A 17792-nucleotide genomic window follows, 5' to 3' on the forward strand; every position below is an offset into this window, starting at 1 on the left:
TTTTGAAACTGCCTTTGCAAAAATTAAAACAGTGAGAAAATTATAACAGTGAAAGACATCTGATCTACCCAACTCCCATCTTGCATTTAATTTCCAAATTGCCTTTAGTCATTCCTGGGTTTGGGCCAAGCTAAATTTGAAAGAAATTTAGTTTAGAGTTCAAATGATAATAGCTCTTCCCCAAAACTAAACTGCTCTGTAAAACTAATGAAAGAGCATTGGGTTAGGAGGATGAAAGGAGCCTGAATTCTGCTAAGGTGTAGGCATGAAGGATTACCAGTCATTATTCCCGAGATCACAAAATTTGCAGCTTCCCCAATTATACAGAAAACATCACTATTGTAGAACCTAAGATTGACCTTTGGAGATGCCTTTCCAGGTTTTTGTATTTCTGACCTATGACTCCACGGGGACCCACCACCCAGAAGCAGACTCAGCATGCATGTACTGGAAGACCATTTTCTACACCCCTATGATTGCAACCCCAACCAATCAGCAGTACCCATTCCCTTGCCTATCAAACTATCCTTGGAATACCCTAACCCCCATGGGGAGGCTGATTTGAGTAATAATGAAACTCCAGTCTCCTGTTCAGCTGACTCTGCATGAATTAAACTTTCTCTATTGCAATTCCCCTGCCTTGATGAATCAGCTCTATCTAGGCAGTGGGCAAGAACATTGGTGGTTATAACCTATTGGGTACAAAGTTGTTCAGCTGTGAGATGGAATTAAGATGACACCAGACAGTACCCCACCAACCCATCAATCCTGTGTTTATTCCATCCCCCAGGGGATGCCTTTATTCCCAAAGGTTATCTCAGATGAGGAAGATAAAAGGAATAAGGCTGTGAGAGGGTTGCTATCAGAAGAGGACCGAAGATGTGGCTTGTAGTTAAAAGACTAATGAGTGTCTCCAGCTACACTAAATATAAACAATTATGGACTTTACGGGATCTAGAGTAGAGGTTAGCAAACTTATCCATAAAAGGCTAGTTAAGAAATATCTTAGGCTTTGCAAGCTATGTGGTATCTGTGGAAACCACTCAATTATGCCATTGTAGCATGAAAGCAGAAAAGATAGTGCATAAATGTGGCTGTGCTCCAATAAAACTTCATTTACAAAAGCTCAAACCATCTGATTAACTTGGGAGAATAAAGCAGAAGTTTCATTCGAGCATCCTGTCTCATCAGGTCAAATCTTCAGAACAAATGCTGCTGAGAAAATGCTTTTAGAATAGATAGCCACAAAGGTGGCAGGGACCAGACTATTTAGGGGCTGGCAGGACAGTGGGGATCTGAGGTATAGAAATAGTCACCCCATTTCCCCACCTTTCCTACTCTGAGAGAGGAAATTCCAATACCAAAATAGATTTGGCGTGTGTGCGTGTGTGTAAGGAGAGTGTTGTTAATTTGTAATCGATCAAGTAACAATTTCCTGAGGACTTTCTGGGACTTCCTTGTTAATTTGAAATATCCCAGCAATATTAACTTCCAAAAATCAAGCACTGCTCTCAGGAAGGCACCACACTGTTAATGCAGGGCTTAGAGACTCAGCCTTAAGTCCGCCAGCCTAATTTTTTTTCTTAATGAGATAGGAAGATTTTGTGAATCAAGAGGCTAAGAAATGTACATTACAGGAGGGAAAAGGTAATAGAAGCTCTAGACACTAGCCAATGTGGTGCAAGCATATGTGATCATTATGTTCATAAGTTCTCAGTCACAAGGTTGAAGATTTGACAACAAAAGAAGAGCAGCAAGAGAAAAGTTTGTTGTTCCCTCTCGGAAACAAGGGAAGTCCCAGGCTCTGAGGGAGAGCCAAGAACTGGAGTGCTGAACCCCTCTCTCTGGTAGCCCCGATAAGACTGGTTCTTTCTTGCAGTAAGTAGAGAAATTCCACTGGAGTAAATAACCAGGAGTATGAGGGAAGCAGTGAGATCCTAATCAACGGTTGCAAAGTGAGGTACAAATCTAGTGAGATTTGCCACCAGAGTAGAAGTTAAATGTTTCCACTTGGAATCACTAATAAATAGTTATAAAAAAGGCTTTCTCTCAAAATCGTTGTAGATGGGTTAGAAAAAAAAAACTTAAATGTACCTTGACCTATTTCTTAAATCATTTTAGAAGTAAAATCATTTTAGAAGTAAAAGATAGAGTCAATTAAATCTAAGTTGTTCTCAGATCCCTTTTCTGGTTCCCTAATTCTCAACAGAGGCAATGACCCTTACTGGTTCTTGTTTAAATATTATAGATATCTCTGAACATATACCTATACATGATATGCTGCTTCTTTAAAAAGAACAAAAATGGCAGGATGCTTTACACATTTTTCAATTCTTTTTTCATTTAATGATATTGTTTAGACCTCCTTTTATAACAATTTATATATAACTGCCTTTTTTCTTTTTTCTTGCATAGTATTTTATAGTATGGATGTACCATAATTTATAGCAAATTCTCTGTTCATGGACATTTTAGATTCTGACAAACTTACTATTAAACTATTGAATATCTTTGTACATATATAATTTCCTACATTCTTTTGTTAGTAGTATGAATTTCTAGCAGTACAATTGACAGGTGATATGGTTTGGATCTGTGTTCCCACCAAATCTCATGTTGAATTGTAATCCCCATTGTTGGAAGTGGGGCCTAGTGGGAAGTGATTAGATCCTGGAGGTGGTTTCTAGTGGTTTAGCACCATACCCCTATTGTTGTTCTTGTGATAGAGTTCTCACGCGATCTGGTTGTTTAAAAGTGTGTAACACTTCCCCCTCTCTCTCTTCCTCCTGCTCTGGCCATGTAAGATGTGCCTTCTTCCCCTTTGCCTTCTGCCATGACTGTAAGTCTCCTGAGACCTCCCCAGAAGCCAAGCAGATGCCAGCATTAGGCTTTCTGTACCACCTGTTGAACGATGAGCCAGTTAAACTCTTTCCTTTATAAATTATGGTCTCTGCTGTTTCTTCATCGCAAGGAAAAAATGGACTAACACAACAGGTCAAGGGATATGTCAAAATTTTAAATTTAATTGATTTTCCCCAGTTTCTCTTTATAGATGCATGCCAATTTTTATTTTGACTAGTAAAGTATAAAGTTGTGAATTCAAACATTTTTATCTTTGCCAATTTTATACATAATGAAATAAAAATACATAACTGTTATGTGGGATAGTTGTAATTTATATCTCTCATACTAGTTATTGTTTGAGCAATTTTTCATAGGCTTAATAGCTATGTGCATTTTGTTTTCTGAAGTCTGATTCTTGTCTTTTTAACCTTACATACTTGGCTTTTGTTCTTGATTACCAAGAACAATTACTGTGTTAATTTTTGATCTGTGATATAAGTTGCAAATATTTACTTCCCAATTTTGTACTTTGTACTTTTATTTTCTGGGCTCTCGTGGCTTTTTTGGCCATGTAGCAATTTTTGACTATCTTTTTAGATGTATCTACTTTTTCTGAGTTCTGAGATTTTATCATTTTTAGAATATCCTTCTCTCCTGCTTTATCATAAAAATTATCCTACATTCTTATTTTATGATTTTGATATTTATAAAACTCTTTTGAATCTAAAATTTGGGTACAAAATGTAAGATAAAAATCCAACTTTTTAAATCTGGATTAGCATCCACCCTTTATTCAAAAGTAGTTTGCACACTAAGACATCCTTTATTATAACTGAAATTCATATATGTATTTGAGCTATTGCTGGACTTTCTATTCTCCACACTGTCTCAAATACGATGAAGTTTACAATAAGCTTAATATCTAGTATGGCTAGTTCTCCTTCATAATTTTCTCTCTTAAACTTTGTCCTAGAAATTTTATTTATTTCTCTTCCATTAAACTCTAGAATTTCTTTAAGAAGTACTCATGTAGTAACTATTTCCTGAATGCTTGTGTGTTTATCTGTTGCATGTATACTGTTATAGTAGTTTGGCTGGGTATAAAATTCTGGAGTCATCTTTGTTTTCCTCGATAATATTTTAACCACTACTCCAATCTCTTGTACCTGAAAACATATATATGTATGCATATATATATGTATGCATATATATATGTATGCATATATATATGTGTGTGTGTGTTTGTGTATGTGTTTGTATGTGTGTGGTAGTAAACATGTGCATACAGGAGATTTATAATACGAGAGATATAAAATATAAAATATACATATACAGTATATACATATATACATATACAGTATGTGTACATATATATGAGAGATGGAGAAGGAGAAAGAGGGAGAACACCTTAGGCTTATTTGGTTTTTCCTAATTTTAGAGATTAGATATTATATCTTTATTTCCTAATGAAATTTCTTTACCCTTGAAGTGCAATACATTTATTAGGATATATCTTATTGTTGGTCATTATTTGTTAACTTTTTTATTGGTCATGGAGTACTATTTAAATCCATAGATCCAACTGTTTATGGAATTTTTAGAAATTATGTTTTTAAACAATTTCTATTCCATTTCAGTTTTTTTCTTTGGAAACATGGGTAATTATAGGCTGGATCTTTTTTGTTTGTTCTTTATAATAATTCTTATTATTTCTCTATTCCTTTTAACACTTGTTTGTCTTGTTTATTTCAGTCCATCCTCATGTTTGTTGTATTTTAAAAAAGGCCTCTTTCACTTTATGTTCTTGGCAATACAGCTGTCATTTTTGTGATGATTTTCTTTTATTCCTGCCACCCCAGGGTGTAACAACTCAGTATTTTTTCTTCTTCTGTTGCTTTGCTGTATCTTCTCTAAATGCCTCTATCCCTTTTTGATATGGGTTTTGAAAATTTAAAGACTACAATATTCTTAAACTTCATTATTGCTACTGAGGTTTTCATTTTCATAGCAGTATATATTATCTGCATTTTCATCTGTTCTGTGAGTGATTAGACATTTGGAAAGAGGAGGAGACATCATCTTTCCTCCACCATTTTAAAACCACAAGTGCCATTTGTGTTTCTTTATCCAATTTTAATTCATTCATTTATTTTACAAATATTGACGTTATGTGCTAGGCATTATGTTAAGATTCTGCCTCGCATTGTCAATGATTTCTATGAAAAAGAAAACTATTCACTTGTAAGCATTAATTAGTTAGTAATGTATGCCAATTGTAGGCAAGAAAAGGAAAACAGCTTTGTGACTTCTAGTCTTTCAGACCAAGTAAGAAAATAATGTCCATGATAATGTCCTGTTTCAAGCCTATGTAAATATGTATCCTTACCAACAATGTGTTAAAATTTAACTTGAATTATCAATATTTTCACTATTAATACAAAGCCCATCCTCCCTACTGCGTGCTGCCTATTGAATCTCTGTTCTACTACAAAACTTGTATCATTCTTTGAGCTTTTTTCTAACAGAGCCACAAATTCGCTTTGAAATTTATCTCTAGACTTCTGATGACAAAAGCAGTGCTTTAGTATGTATAGCAGAATATAAGCTATAGCACCATTACCACAAAGTATAGAGGCAGACTTTTAGACTCTCCCTATTAAATATATGCAATTGACTGGACATGCTGACACTTTATCGAAAAAATTAATAGGCCCTCTATGTGACATTAAATAGCCTTTTAACAACAGTGCACTTAGATCCCACACCAACTTACACGAAATAAATAGTATTGAATTGGCTAACAATCAAATAAGGATATGTCTTCCATTTCAATTTAAATTACTCTGAGAGATAAGCAAACCTAAAAAGCTAATGGAGGAATAAATCCCTATCTATTATTTTCTATTTGACACATCTGCAACCCCAGTTGTCTTTGGGAAAATAAAGTCACATTATTTATTTTGTATTTTCCATACACCAGTCATTAGGGCATCCTCAGTAAATAGCATTAAATGGATTACAATAAGGTTATAATATTGTCACAAGTGAGCACAAAGAAGAATTGGATATTTTCAGAGAGGAATACTTCCTTTTGTGCTGTGAAGAATGAAGGAGAGTAAGAGGGACAATGAGTTGATATTTAGAAATAGGAAGAAAATTGATGGATCTCAAACCAGATGGCTTGGAACATTTCATATAGCCAAAGATTTATTTATCCACTGAAATGAAACTATTCACAGTGGGAGAGATACACAGAGAAGGGCAGATGCTATTTTAATAGCCACTATAACATATACACTATGAAGTTATAAGAGATGGAAGAAAAAATATAGCAGGGAGGGCCTTACAAAGTTATAATCACACAGTTGACTCAACATTTTTTTCTCTTTATCAATGTGTAACAAGATAGGGAGAAAGCATACAGGAAGAATAAGTATTTGCAAAATGGAAATGGCAAATAGTCAAGTGGGTAAGAATTAGCAAATTACTGTGTTTCAATGAGTTGACTTGGGGTTCAGGTAGATACAGAGGCGAGTATGATTAAAGTATGAGATGAAATAAGAACAGGAGAGATCAAGGATCAAGTTAAAATGATTGTCAGAGTGCAGTACTGTCCCCACATGTTTGGTCACCCTTTCCCTGTAAGAGAATTATACTTTCTTGTTTGTTGCTGTTTGTCTGGCAGTGCACTACCCCTCCCCATCTGTGAGAGGGTACAGTCCCATGCTATTGACTTTGGGCCTGGCCATGTGACTTAATTTGGCCAGTGTAAAGTGAGCAGGCCTAACCTATGTCACATCCCAGTAGAAGACGCAAGAACCTTTGTTCAATCAGATTTTGTGTTTCTCTCTGCCATGAGAATGGTCTGTACCAGGGCATAATCCAGATAGGGGCTGCCTGTCAAACTGGACCCTGAAATAAGTCATGTGAAACAGACCTAGAGCAACCCACAGTCAACAAAAAATGAGGACTTTATTTTATTTATTTATTTTTGAGACAAAGTCTCACTGTCACTAGGCTGGAGTGCAGTGGCACCATCTCAGCTCACTGCAAGCTCCGCCTCCCGAGTTCAAGCAATTCTGCTGCCTCAGCCTCCCAAATAGCTGGGACAACAGGTGCACACCACCACACCCAGCTAATTTTTGTATTTTTAGTAGAGATGGGGTTTCATCATGTTGGCCAGGATGATCTCCATCTCTTGACCTCATGATCTGCCCACCTCAGCCTCCCAAGGACTTAACATTTTAAAATAATTGGATCCATGAAAATGGGCTGCCTCTTCAGGCTGGAAACTGGACTGAAGATATATAAAACAGAGGTTAGTTATATAAGATAGAAGTTAGAAGATATATAAAACAGAACCACAGTTAACCTAAAATGAGGGCTGGAACTCTTTTTATGATTGGATCCAAAAATGTGGAGAACACAAATGTCTTTAATAATAACAGTTTTCATGCTGTAGCAAGGGTAGAAGCAGACTTTAGCAGATCACAAAATGATAAAGAGCTGTTGGTATGGCATGTCATATATAAAACATTCTTGAGAAATATGGCAAGAAAGGTGAGTAAAATGAAGTGGTGATAGCTGGATGATGTGGATCCAAGGAGAGTTTCCAGGTTTCATGCTTTTTTTTCAAAAGAACAACAACACAAAAACTTTTCTCAAAAAGAGAATATCTAGCAAGCTTTTATACTGATGAGAAGGATGGAGAAGTGATGACAAAGATTTAAGATATTGGGCAGAATGCGAAAAACAAACTAGTGAATTCTTGGGAGCCAGTGCAGAGGCAGATGGATCTTCCTTTGATAGGACAGACAGGGATGAGCTGATGAGAGAAATTGAATGTTTGCTAGACTTTAATGAGTGCCCAGCTGAAGCAGGTGATTAAAAGATTATGAATTCATAATGATTCTAATCTGCCTAATTATGTTATTTTTCCCCCTAGTCAGGCTCATCTTTTAGGACGGATGTGAGATGGTGGATGCAAGTAATTGGGTTCACCCTGGATTGGGATTTAGCTCATGCTGAATGCTCAAAGTGGTAGCAGAGTTAAGCATGTTTGCAAGAGAGTGCTTGACTCAATGGAGCAGGCACTCTAACCTGCATTCACATCCACTGAGTAAAGGAGAGACTGATTTGTGGAGCAATAGGGGGAGATGAAGATGGGAGCTTCAGGTTGGATAAAGTATTCTAATAGAGAAACTTGAGCAGAGGAGCTGGGAGAGCAAAGAGGCTCCCTTGGGAGAATTAGCTGTTTCCACTGGTGATTTCAGAAATGCTGTGGTTACAGCTAATATGCTTCAAGATGTGAGAATGGAAACGGGTGAAATGGAGTGAATAAGAAGGTCATTGGAGAAAATGAGGTCAAGGAAGAGAGGCCAGGATTTCCACTGGTTAATAGGAAGAAGCTGAAATGGACAGAAAGACTACAGACTAGATGCCAAAGTATTCAGTGAATAAGGATAAGTGACAAGGACAACAATAAATGTCTGAAATGGAGAGGAAGTGAGGGAGGTATAGGCAAGCAGAGAGTATGAGCCTGAAAGGATCAAGGGTTTGGAGGGAAGGAGGGAGAAAATGGTGTGGAGGTAGCAATAGACAACAAGGATGACTCACACCGACTTCAGACCCTGATGTCTGTGGGGCGGAAGAATGCACAGTAACTGCTTTGGCCACTGCTCTTCTCTGGTGTGTTCTGTATTCCCAAGGAAATTTAAGAGTCCCCTAAATTCCCCTCCTTAGGCAAATGTGATAGATGGCTCTGCTCTCCTGTTCATTCACTGCTGAGGACTCGTTTCATCTTCAGGACAGTGGATTGTAAAACCGTGAATGGAAAAACCAGAACTGTTGTTTCTAGCCCTTTGAATCTGCTTCTCAGATTTGGTACCTGAGCACAAAGTGGCTTGAAACGGGGGCTTTCTCAATCTTCAGTGTGCTTAAAAGGATCAAATTAGGTGCTGATTAAAGCATAGATTTCTAGAGACTGATATTCAAAAGGCTGAGTACAAAAGAGAATTGGTATTTTTAACCAGCACCTGCAACGATTTTGAACAGGGGCACATGAACCACATTTTGATAAAAACTGAACTAGGGAAGAAGAAAATGTGAACTTCAGTTTGGGCATCTGCCAGCTGCTGAGGCTGAATGACCATGGGTGAGTCACACCACCTCTCTAAGTCTTCTCGTATACACAACTGCCATGTATCGGTTACTAATAGATGATGCTTCTTATCAGAGTAAACTCCAAACAATGATTCTTAGATTAGACAGAGCTTTATTTCTCACACCATGAAAGACTGGGAGAAGGCAGTGTACAATTCTTGTGGTAGCTCTGTGATTAGCAGTAGGGACTTCAGCCCTTCAAGCTTTCTTTCGGACCATTGAATTCCAGAATAATTAGAAAAGTAGATTTTAAAAAAGACAAAACCTCTTCTCCCTTTCTTTTAAGGAATCTCTCTAAAGTCCCCACAACTCACCATACATGTTATTGGCATAGCTGCAAAGAAGGCTGGGAAATACAGGCATTACTTCCAGTGGCAATGTCTCAGTCAAAAGTGTAAATTCTTTTACTAAGAAACTTGGCTGGGCATGATGGCTCATGCCTGTAATCCCAGCACTTTGCAGTGGCAATGTCTCTGTCAAAAGTGTAAATTCTTTTACTAAGAAATTTGGCTGGGCATGATGGCTCATGCCTGTAATCCCAGCACTTTGGGAGGCCAAGGTGGGCAGATTACCCAAGGTGAGGATTTTGAGACCAGCCTAGCCGACATGGTAAAACCTCATCTCTACTAAAAGTACAAAAATTTAGTCGGGCATGGTGGCACGCACCTGTAGTTCCAGCTACACAGGAGGCTGAGGAAAGAGAATCGCTTGAACCCAGGAAGCAGAGGCTGCAGTGATCCAAGATCCCACCATTGCACTCCAGCCTGGGTGACGAGGGAAACTTCATCTCAGAGGCGGAAAAAAATAGAGGCTGGATATTGAGAGACTAATCATATTTGCCACATGGATATGATACTTACAGTATTCATTTGCTAGGACTGCCATAACAAAGTACCACAAACTACATGGCTCGAACAACAGAAATGTATTGTCTCTCAGTTCCAGAGGCTGGAAGTCTGAGAAATCAAGGTGTCAGTGTGCTTAGTTCCTTCTGAGGGATCTAAAGAAGAAACTGTTCCACACCTCTCTCCTAAGTCTGGGGGTTTCCTGGCAATTTCTGGCATTCCTTGACTTGTACATGCATCAGCCCAATCTCCGCCTTCATCTGCATATGGATAGGGTTTGGCTGTGTCCCCACCCAAATCTCATCTTGAATTGTAGCTCCCATAATTCCCACCAGTTGCGGGAGGGACCCAGTTGGAGATAATTGAATCATGGGAGGGTTTCCCCTATACTGTTCTCGTGATAGTCAATAGGTCTCACAAGAACTGATGATTTTATAAGAGGAAACACCATTCGCTTGGCTTTCTCATTCTCTTGCCGTTGCCGTGTAAGAAGTGCCTTTCACCTTCTGCCATGATTGTGAGGCCTCCCCAGCCATGTGGAACTATGAGTTGATTAAACCTTTTTTTCTTTATAGATTATCCAGTCTCAGATATGTCTTCCTCAGCAGCATGAAAATAGACGTATACAGAGACCCTAAGACTACCATTGCTACGCAGAATATTTTTTAACCTAAAAAAAAGCTCTCACTTGAAATTAAAAAAAAAAAAAAAAAAGTATTCAACCTTGGCTACTCACATTGCAGCCAGAGTGAATTATATTGTTTCAAACGGCAAAAGATGGCAGCAGGCAAGGATTAAGAAGCCAGTGCCCTCCTCAGAAGTCCAGATCCGCCTTTGATTCACACAGTTTCTGGAAATAAGGAAATGAGAGCAAAACAGGGCAACCATGAGAGTCTATGAGGGAAGAAGTGGCTCTAAATTAAATATTTCTCAAAGTTTTCCAGGAGGCATGGGTAGCTTGTTAAATATTAAGCAGAGAAATCTCCATGTGACTGTTACAGGAGTATTGCAACAGGAGCAGAGGCTGGTTTTACAATCTCTGACATGGTGGGAGGGGGATAAGGAGCCACAGAGCTGGGATAATGTATCAGAAAAAAAAAGAATAGTGGCTTCCAGCAAAAGGTTCACAGATGCTGCCTTCTAATTAAAATTTTTTTAATTTTAGAATACAATTTTACGGACTCTATACCTGCAAATGAATGCCTCACACCACATGGTGTCTCCCAGTACACCATGAAGGGAAAAGCCAGGGCAGCCTTTAATGACTTATGCCTCACTCCATGCCCCTGGATCTTTTGCTTTGTATTCCCAGAAACCAAAGGTGGGGAAACTTAAAACACTAGGTGTCTTGTATGTGATTTAGCATTGTCTGGGTCAGGAAATGATATTGTGTTCTATTTTTCTTTTTTTGAGATGGAGTCTCACTCTGTCACCCAGACTGGAATGCAGTGGCATGATCTCCGCTCTCTGCAACCTCCGCCTCCCAGGCTCAAGCAATTCTCTTGTCCCAGCCTCCTGAGTAGCTGGGATTACAGGCATATATACCACCATGCCCGGCTAATTTTTGCATTTTTAGTAAAGACGGGGTTTTACCATGTTGGTCAGGCTGGTTGGAACTCCTGACCTCATGATCCACCTGCCTTGGCCTTGGCTTTGGCCTCCCAAAGTGCTGGGATTACAGGCATAAGCCAACACACCTGGCTAACATTGTGTTCTTTAAGAAGGCAGAAGTGAACTTTACAGGCTGTCTCTATTACTTCTGAGAAATGAGAAGTCAGTAAATTCAGGGGGACTCTGGGCCATGAGCCCATGGGGTTATCGAGTATGGTGGTGTCAACCTCATCCAGAGGGGGGTTGTTTGGAACATGAACAAGAAGGAAAATTAGAAAATTCATAGCAGCTATCACCCTTGACCAAGATACTCTTTTTCATTGAGCCCAGATATAACTTTAGTGATCTCATGACTACATTCCAGCAGCTGCTAACAGTTGGTCAGAATTCACCACTTAGATTGAATGCATTTACCATGCTTTGTCTATAGTGGTAGTTTTACTGGGAGACGAAGCTGGTTAGATCTCTTTATATTAGACCCAGAGGATTTGAAATGTGAAGGGATCATACCACCTTTCCTTATGACATAAAATAAGGGTTTTTCCTTTTGAGGTAAGGAATTCTTGTTCATTAAAGTAAGAATGCTGAATTGTTTTCATCCTGACCATCAAACCACTGCTACTTGAAACATACATGATGGCTGGAGAAATAGCACTGGAGATGATCTGGGGAGAAAAATCAGTATCTTGATTTATCAGTGCGATCTATGTGGGCTTGAAGGAGGTGAATGGTCCTTGTCTCAAAGGAGTATTTTTAAATTTGGTGCAACACAAGAAAAGTGGGAGCTCAAATTAGGTTTTAGACTGAGGATTTCAGAATAACAGCAAAAGTCAGAAAGTCTTAGGCTCTGGATTTCTGGCTAGTATCAGAGGCTGGAAACCCCATCTATAAAACTTCATACTTGTGAAGGGGCTAAATCCAAAGAAATTAGATTTCCTCACTGTAGCCCCTGACTTAGCATCCTTGCTCTATTAGGACTAATAGGAAAAGGCAAGTTCCTACACTGGGTCATATCATGGGCTAAAGGCTGATGGATGTTGGAACTTGGGATTATTACAGAAGCGCCACGTTAGCCAGTGGCCCCAGTGCCCTAGTAATGCCCTCTATCAGCTGGCTCTTTTAACCCAAGTCAGTTTTTCTCTAAACTGGAGCCAACTGTTACAACACTGTTTCCTTCATTGAACATGGAAACTTCATTGCTCCATTTTTGTATCACAGATGTTCAACTTGAGCCTATGAAGCATCCACAAGATTTAAGCTGTCTTAAATATCCCAGGCTCTATTTTAGGCACTGAAACTCCAAGAGAGAATAAGATAAAGTCCCAGGCTTTATGAACCTCACATTCCTGAGGGTGGAGAAAGTGAAGTCAGAGTCGGGACAGAGCCTGATTAAGTGAAACCTCGAAGACTATGGTGTGGAGTTTGGATTTTCAGCACAGTGGGAAGCCACTTGAGAGTGAAAGGCATGAGACAATATGATCTGATTCACGACTTGTAAAAGATGACTCTGGTTGCTGTGTGGAAATGGGTGATGAGAAAGTGGGAGGATGGAGCCCGGGTAATGTGGCAGTGATATGGACAAACTGATGGCACTTGGAGTAAGAGGATACAGGTGAAGAGGTGAGGAATGGGATGCATTTTAAAGGTGGAGTTTAAACATCCTTTCCAATGATTTGGATGTGCAGATGAAGGAACAAGGCATCCCTAAGCATTTCCAACAAACTGGTAGGCCTTTTCTAAAAGTGGGCACGAGGGAGTGGAAGTGTCAAGAGGAAGTCAGTTTGTGGGAGAGGAAACCAGAATATGGTGGAAACACCCTAAGGTGACCCCCCCAGTGAATGTTACCTTTGCATGATCCCCTTCCCTTGAGTGTGGACAGACATATTTCTTCTAATTAGAGGTCATGCCGTGTCACTCCTGTGGTTATGTTACATTATGAGAGATTCCATATGAGCAAACTGGAGTGAGATTCTCCTGCTGGCCTCAAAGAAATAAACAGTTGTGTTATGAACAGCCCTTGGAGAGGGCCACTAGGTAGGAGCTGTGGGCAGCCTCAAGGATCTGAGGCACCCTTCAGGCAACAGCCAGTAAGAAGATAGATGCAACTCTCGGTGAAACAGTCAGAAGGAAATGAATTCTGACCATAACTTCAAAGAGCTTGAGAGCAGATTCTTCTCCAGTGTAGCCTTAAGTGAATGCAATTTGGCTGACACCTTGACTGCAGCCTTGTAAGACCCTGGGCAGAGGACCCAGCTAAGCTATGCCTGAACTCCTAACCCATGGAAACTGTGATAATAGATGTATGTTATTTTTAAACTGCTACTGGTAATTTTTAAAGTATCAATATAAAATCTGAACAATGATAAACCACACAGTCTTAGCCCTCAAAGAAGAGAAGGAGTCAACATTCAGTGTGATGTGACTCACAAAGGTTGGTTTCCTGACCTACGATTCACAGAAGTCTACCAATCGTAACAGGCAGTGGGAGGAGGATGAAGCTATAGATTAAAATTAAAAGAGTTGTTTGAGAATCATCCTCCTCACTCTATAGCATGAAGAGTACAGCTGGTATCTCAGGGCCTCCAATGTACCAGTAAGGCCCAGTGAACATATTGGAACCCAGAAGAAAAAGGCAGCAGGAATGTTCCCAGCAGAGGTGTCCACCAGCTTCCTCAGTGCCCAGCACCCAGCTGGAGAAGTCAGAGATACACTTCACCGTGAAGGTGGTGGCCCACTTCCTAGTGGTAATGCCCAGGGGAGAGGGAATCAAACTGAAATGCAATCATAAATGAGGTTACCAACAAATGAGGTTACCTCTGGACTGGAAACCAGAGGTAACCAGTTTATTATTAATAAATGGGCCAGACTCAATGTAGTGTAGACAGGATGCAATTTTATTTTTCTCTGACCATTTTCTTCAAGCAGACTGCAAGAGATCCTTTGTCCTTGCTTAGTGATATCTCAGACTGAGTTTCTGAGTATAGAAGATTCTTATTCAAGATATTAGGCCCAGTCTAATTTAAGTCATCAGGTGAGGCATTTATCAAATTCAAGTTCATCCCTCCTAATTCAAGCTTGACTCAAGGCTCAGGAAACCGCAGTGGGGAAAGAGGACGAGGTCTGTTTATGAGATCTACACTCCCTTGCCTACTCAGTCTGCCTTTTTTGTCTCTTCCAGGGCTTGAGAAAGAAGGAAGGAAATTAGAGAAAAGAAGTAAAATGCTACTTGAATAAGTGGTTTTATAGTCTGGAACTGGCACCCTCTGGATGACAGCAGCTCAATTGTTAGCTCATTCTCTTGAGGATAGGGCATTTGTGGGTTCTTTGGAGAACCCCCACAGTGAACTCTTTTGGGTATAGTACCCTGATGAGGGTGCTATACGCTCTGGCTGGCCTCTGGCACATACCCTGGGCTCTTGTTTCTGTAGCATACTGGTAGAGTGGTCATATCCTGGCAGGCACTTCTCTCAGGAAGGGGGCTTTTCTTTTTTCTTTTCTTTTCTTTTTTTTCTTTTTGAGATGGAGTCTCGCTCTGTCACCCAGGCTGGAGTACAGTGGCGCGTTCTTAGCTCACTGTAACCTCCACCTCCCCGGTTCAAGTGATTCTCCTGCCTCAGCCTCCCAAGTAGTTTGGACTACAAGCGCACACCAGGCTAATTTTTGGAATTTTAGTAGAGCTGGGGTTTCACCATTATTAGTCAGGCTGGTCTCGAACTCCTGACCTCAGATGGTCCACCTGTCTTGGCTTCCCAGAGTGCTGGGATTACAGACATGAGCCACTGTGCCTGGCCGGAAGTGACCTTTTCATAGGACATAAGCCCAGCTACTTTCTTTAGTATCTGTTGGTCCATAGGAAAACCTGTGCAGCCTTGCTCCACCAAACTCTGAAAGTGTGACACCCCTCATGGAGCTCCTGCCAGCTGCCCTGCTGCTTGGTGGCTGCACAAAAGGAGCCACCAAGACCTGTGGTTTGCACTTCTCAGCCAGCATCCTTCTGTGGATGGTGGAACAAACTGATCTCCCCAACTAATATGCAACCATGAGTTCAATGAATGGTTCTGGTCCTTGCCATGATGCACCTTGAGGTTGGGTGGGGGAGGGGAAGTTTGCTCACTCTACTCTTTACTCACTCCTCTTAGAGATTTAACTTAAAGAGTTTTATTTGATCAATCAGACACTTTGTTTTGAAAGTTGTTTCAGGGTCTTTAGATGCCTCTGGTCATCCTTGGGTATAACTACAACTTTCGAATTGGTCACTAAGGTATGAAAAGCACTTGTTGTTTGTTTTCTTGAGACAGAGTCTTGCTCTGTTGCCCAGGCTGGAGTGCAATGGCATGGTCTCGGCTTACTGCAACCTCTGCCTACTGGGTATAAGCGATTCTCACGCCGCAGCCTCCTGAGCAGCGGGGATTACAGGTGCGCGCTACCACACCCGGCTAATTTTTTTTGTATTTTTAGTAGAGATGGGGGTTTCTCCATGTTGCCCAGGCTGGTCTCGAACTCCTGATCTCGTGATCTGCCTGCCTTGGCCTCCGAAATTTCTGGGATTACAGGCGTGAGCCACCACGAAGGCACTTTTTAAATACCCACTTCTCCCAAATGTTTCAATATTCAGTCAACATGGGAAAAAGAAACTTCATTTCTGTACCCCACAGGGGAGAAGAAGGGTTAATCCTCCATTTCAAGGTGCCAGCCTTCTCTAAGCAACAAAGCTCATAATCTCTGGTGGAAGGCTGGGCATCTGCATAACAAACATATACTAAATGACACAAACAATTTTTAGAGAGTAGACTATAAAAATTGGGAGAAATAAGTTAATTGGCTTTAGAATAAGTCATATCTTATAAATTGTCTACGTAATTGAAAATACTAAGTATATATTTCACATGCCCCAGAGGGAATTGTTGGAGCATAAAAATTAATTTGACTCACTCTTTTTACTGATAAAACAAAATCAGGTAGGAAGGGTATATATCCTACCACTATAAATGTTAGTGAATAAAATTTCTTAATAATTTTTAAGTGAGAAATCAGTTAAGACAGACTCAAATGTTGCTCACTACATGAAAATAGCAAGAAAATACTCTACCTCTCTCTCACCTAGATACACAGAGCATGAATCTCCTAAATTGATAGATTATGTGCTACTCATTAAAAAGTCAGAATGAAATGGCATGTGTGATACCTATTTTGATGGCAGTTAAAAGACAAACTCACCAACCTTTCCCAAAAGATCCTTCATTTTAATTTTACTGATTTGCTAATCAAGCTAACATAGTGCATTACAGTTTGTTTTGACTTTATGTATTTTCTACTAAGAGCTTCTTGTTTTCCCTCTATGATAAGAAGTAAGGATCAAGTAAATTCCTAGAGGCAAATCAACATATGAACATGTTTCAAACTATCCTGTCATAAGCTCAGATATCTCTTTATTTTCATGCTCTCTCTAATGTTTTCTACCATTCTGCCCCTGAGGAATCCAATAATTGTGCTGAGATATGGAAACTGTTAGATTCTACCTCTATTCATATTTTAATAAAAATAAGGCTTGACCCTCTAAAGGATGAGAATATACCTACAAGTTATCGTCTTAGGTAAATTGAAAGCTAAATGCATTGTTTTATATATGTCTTATGTAATGATATACATATTATTTATGTATATGTCATTATATATACTTTTAAAAATTATTGCTTAGAGTTTGTCAACTAGGTTTTCAAAGACCAGCCATTCTAAAAAGCTTACCCACAGTTTTTAGATACAGTTGGCCTGCCTTACATGACTAAAAGACCCAGAGGCTGCAAGCAGGAAGGACAGGAGACCCAATCAATCTGGACATTTCAATGCCAAGTTGTTATAATCATCACATGGCCATGCCTACTGAGTTCCCACTCCACACTTCAGGAGGCTAGGCCCAGGTGTCCCTCTAGAGACCCCATGTGGACCAAGAGGAGAAATCCATTTACCAGAAATTCCCCAATGCAAGACAAGAGATATTGAGGAAATGACCAATTAATTTCAGTGTTCTCCTAAGTTGAGTTAGGTATGAACCACATTATTTTTAAAAGTATCCCACTATCTGGAAATTCCAGAGGCATACATGAGATAACTAGCTTCATGTACATTTTTTGCATATATAGGTACAAAACTGTATAACCATGTGATATCCTATATACAGTTTTAAGTATAGATTTGTATTAAAATGTTTATGCTTTAAAAATTCTTTAATTTTAGTGGTGTATGACCTTTCTTTTTAAGGACATAGCATCATTTAATCCTTCATTCTCAACAAATATGTATTGAGTACCTACTATATGCCAGTATGAGTGC

The sequence above is a fragment of the Chlorocebus sabaeus genome, chromosome 29 (genome assembly GCF_047675955.1).
Source record: "Chlorocebus sabaeus isolate Y175 chromosome 29, mChlSab1.0.hap1, whole genome shotgun sequence".
NCBI lineage: Eukaryota > Metazoa > Chordata > Mammalia > Primates > Cercopithecidae > Chlorocebus > Chlorocebus sabaeus.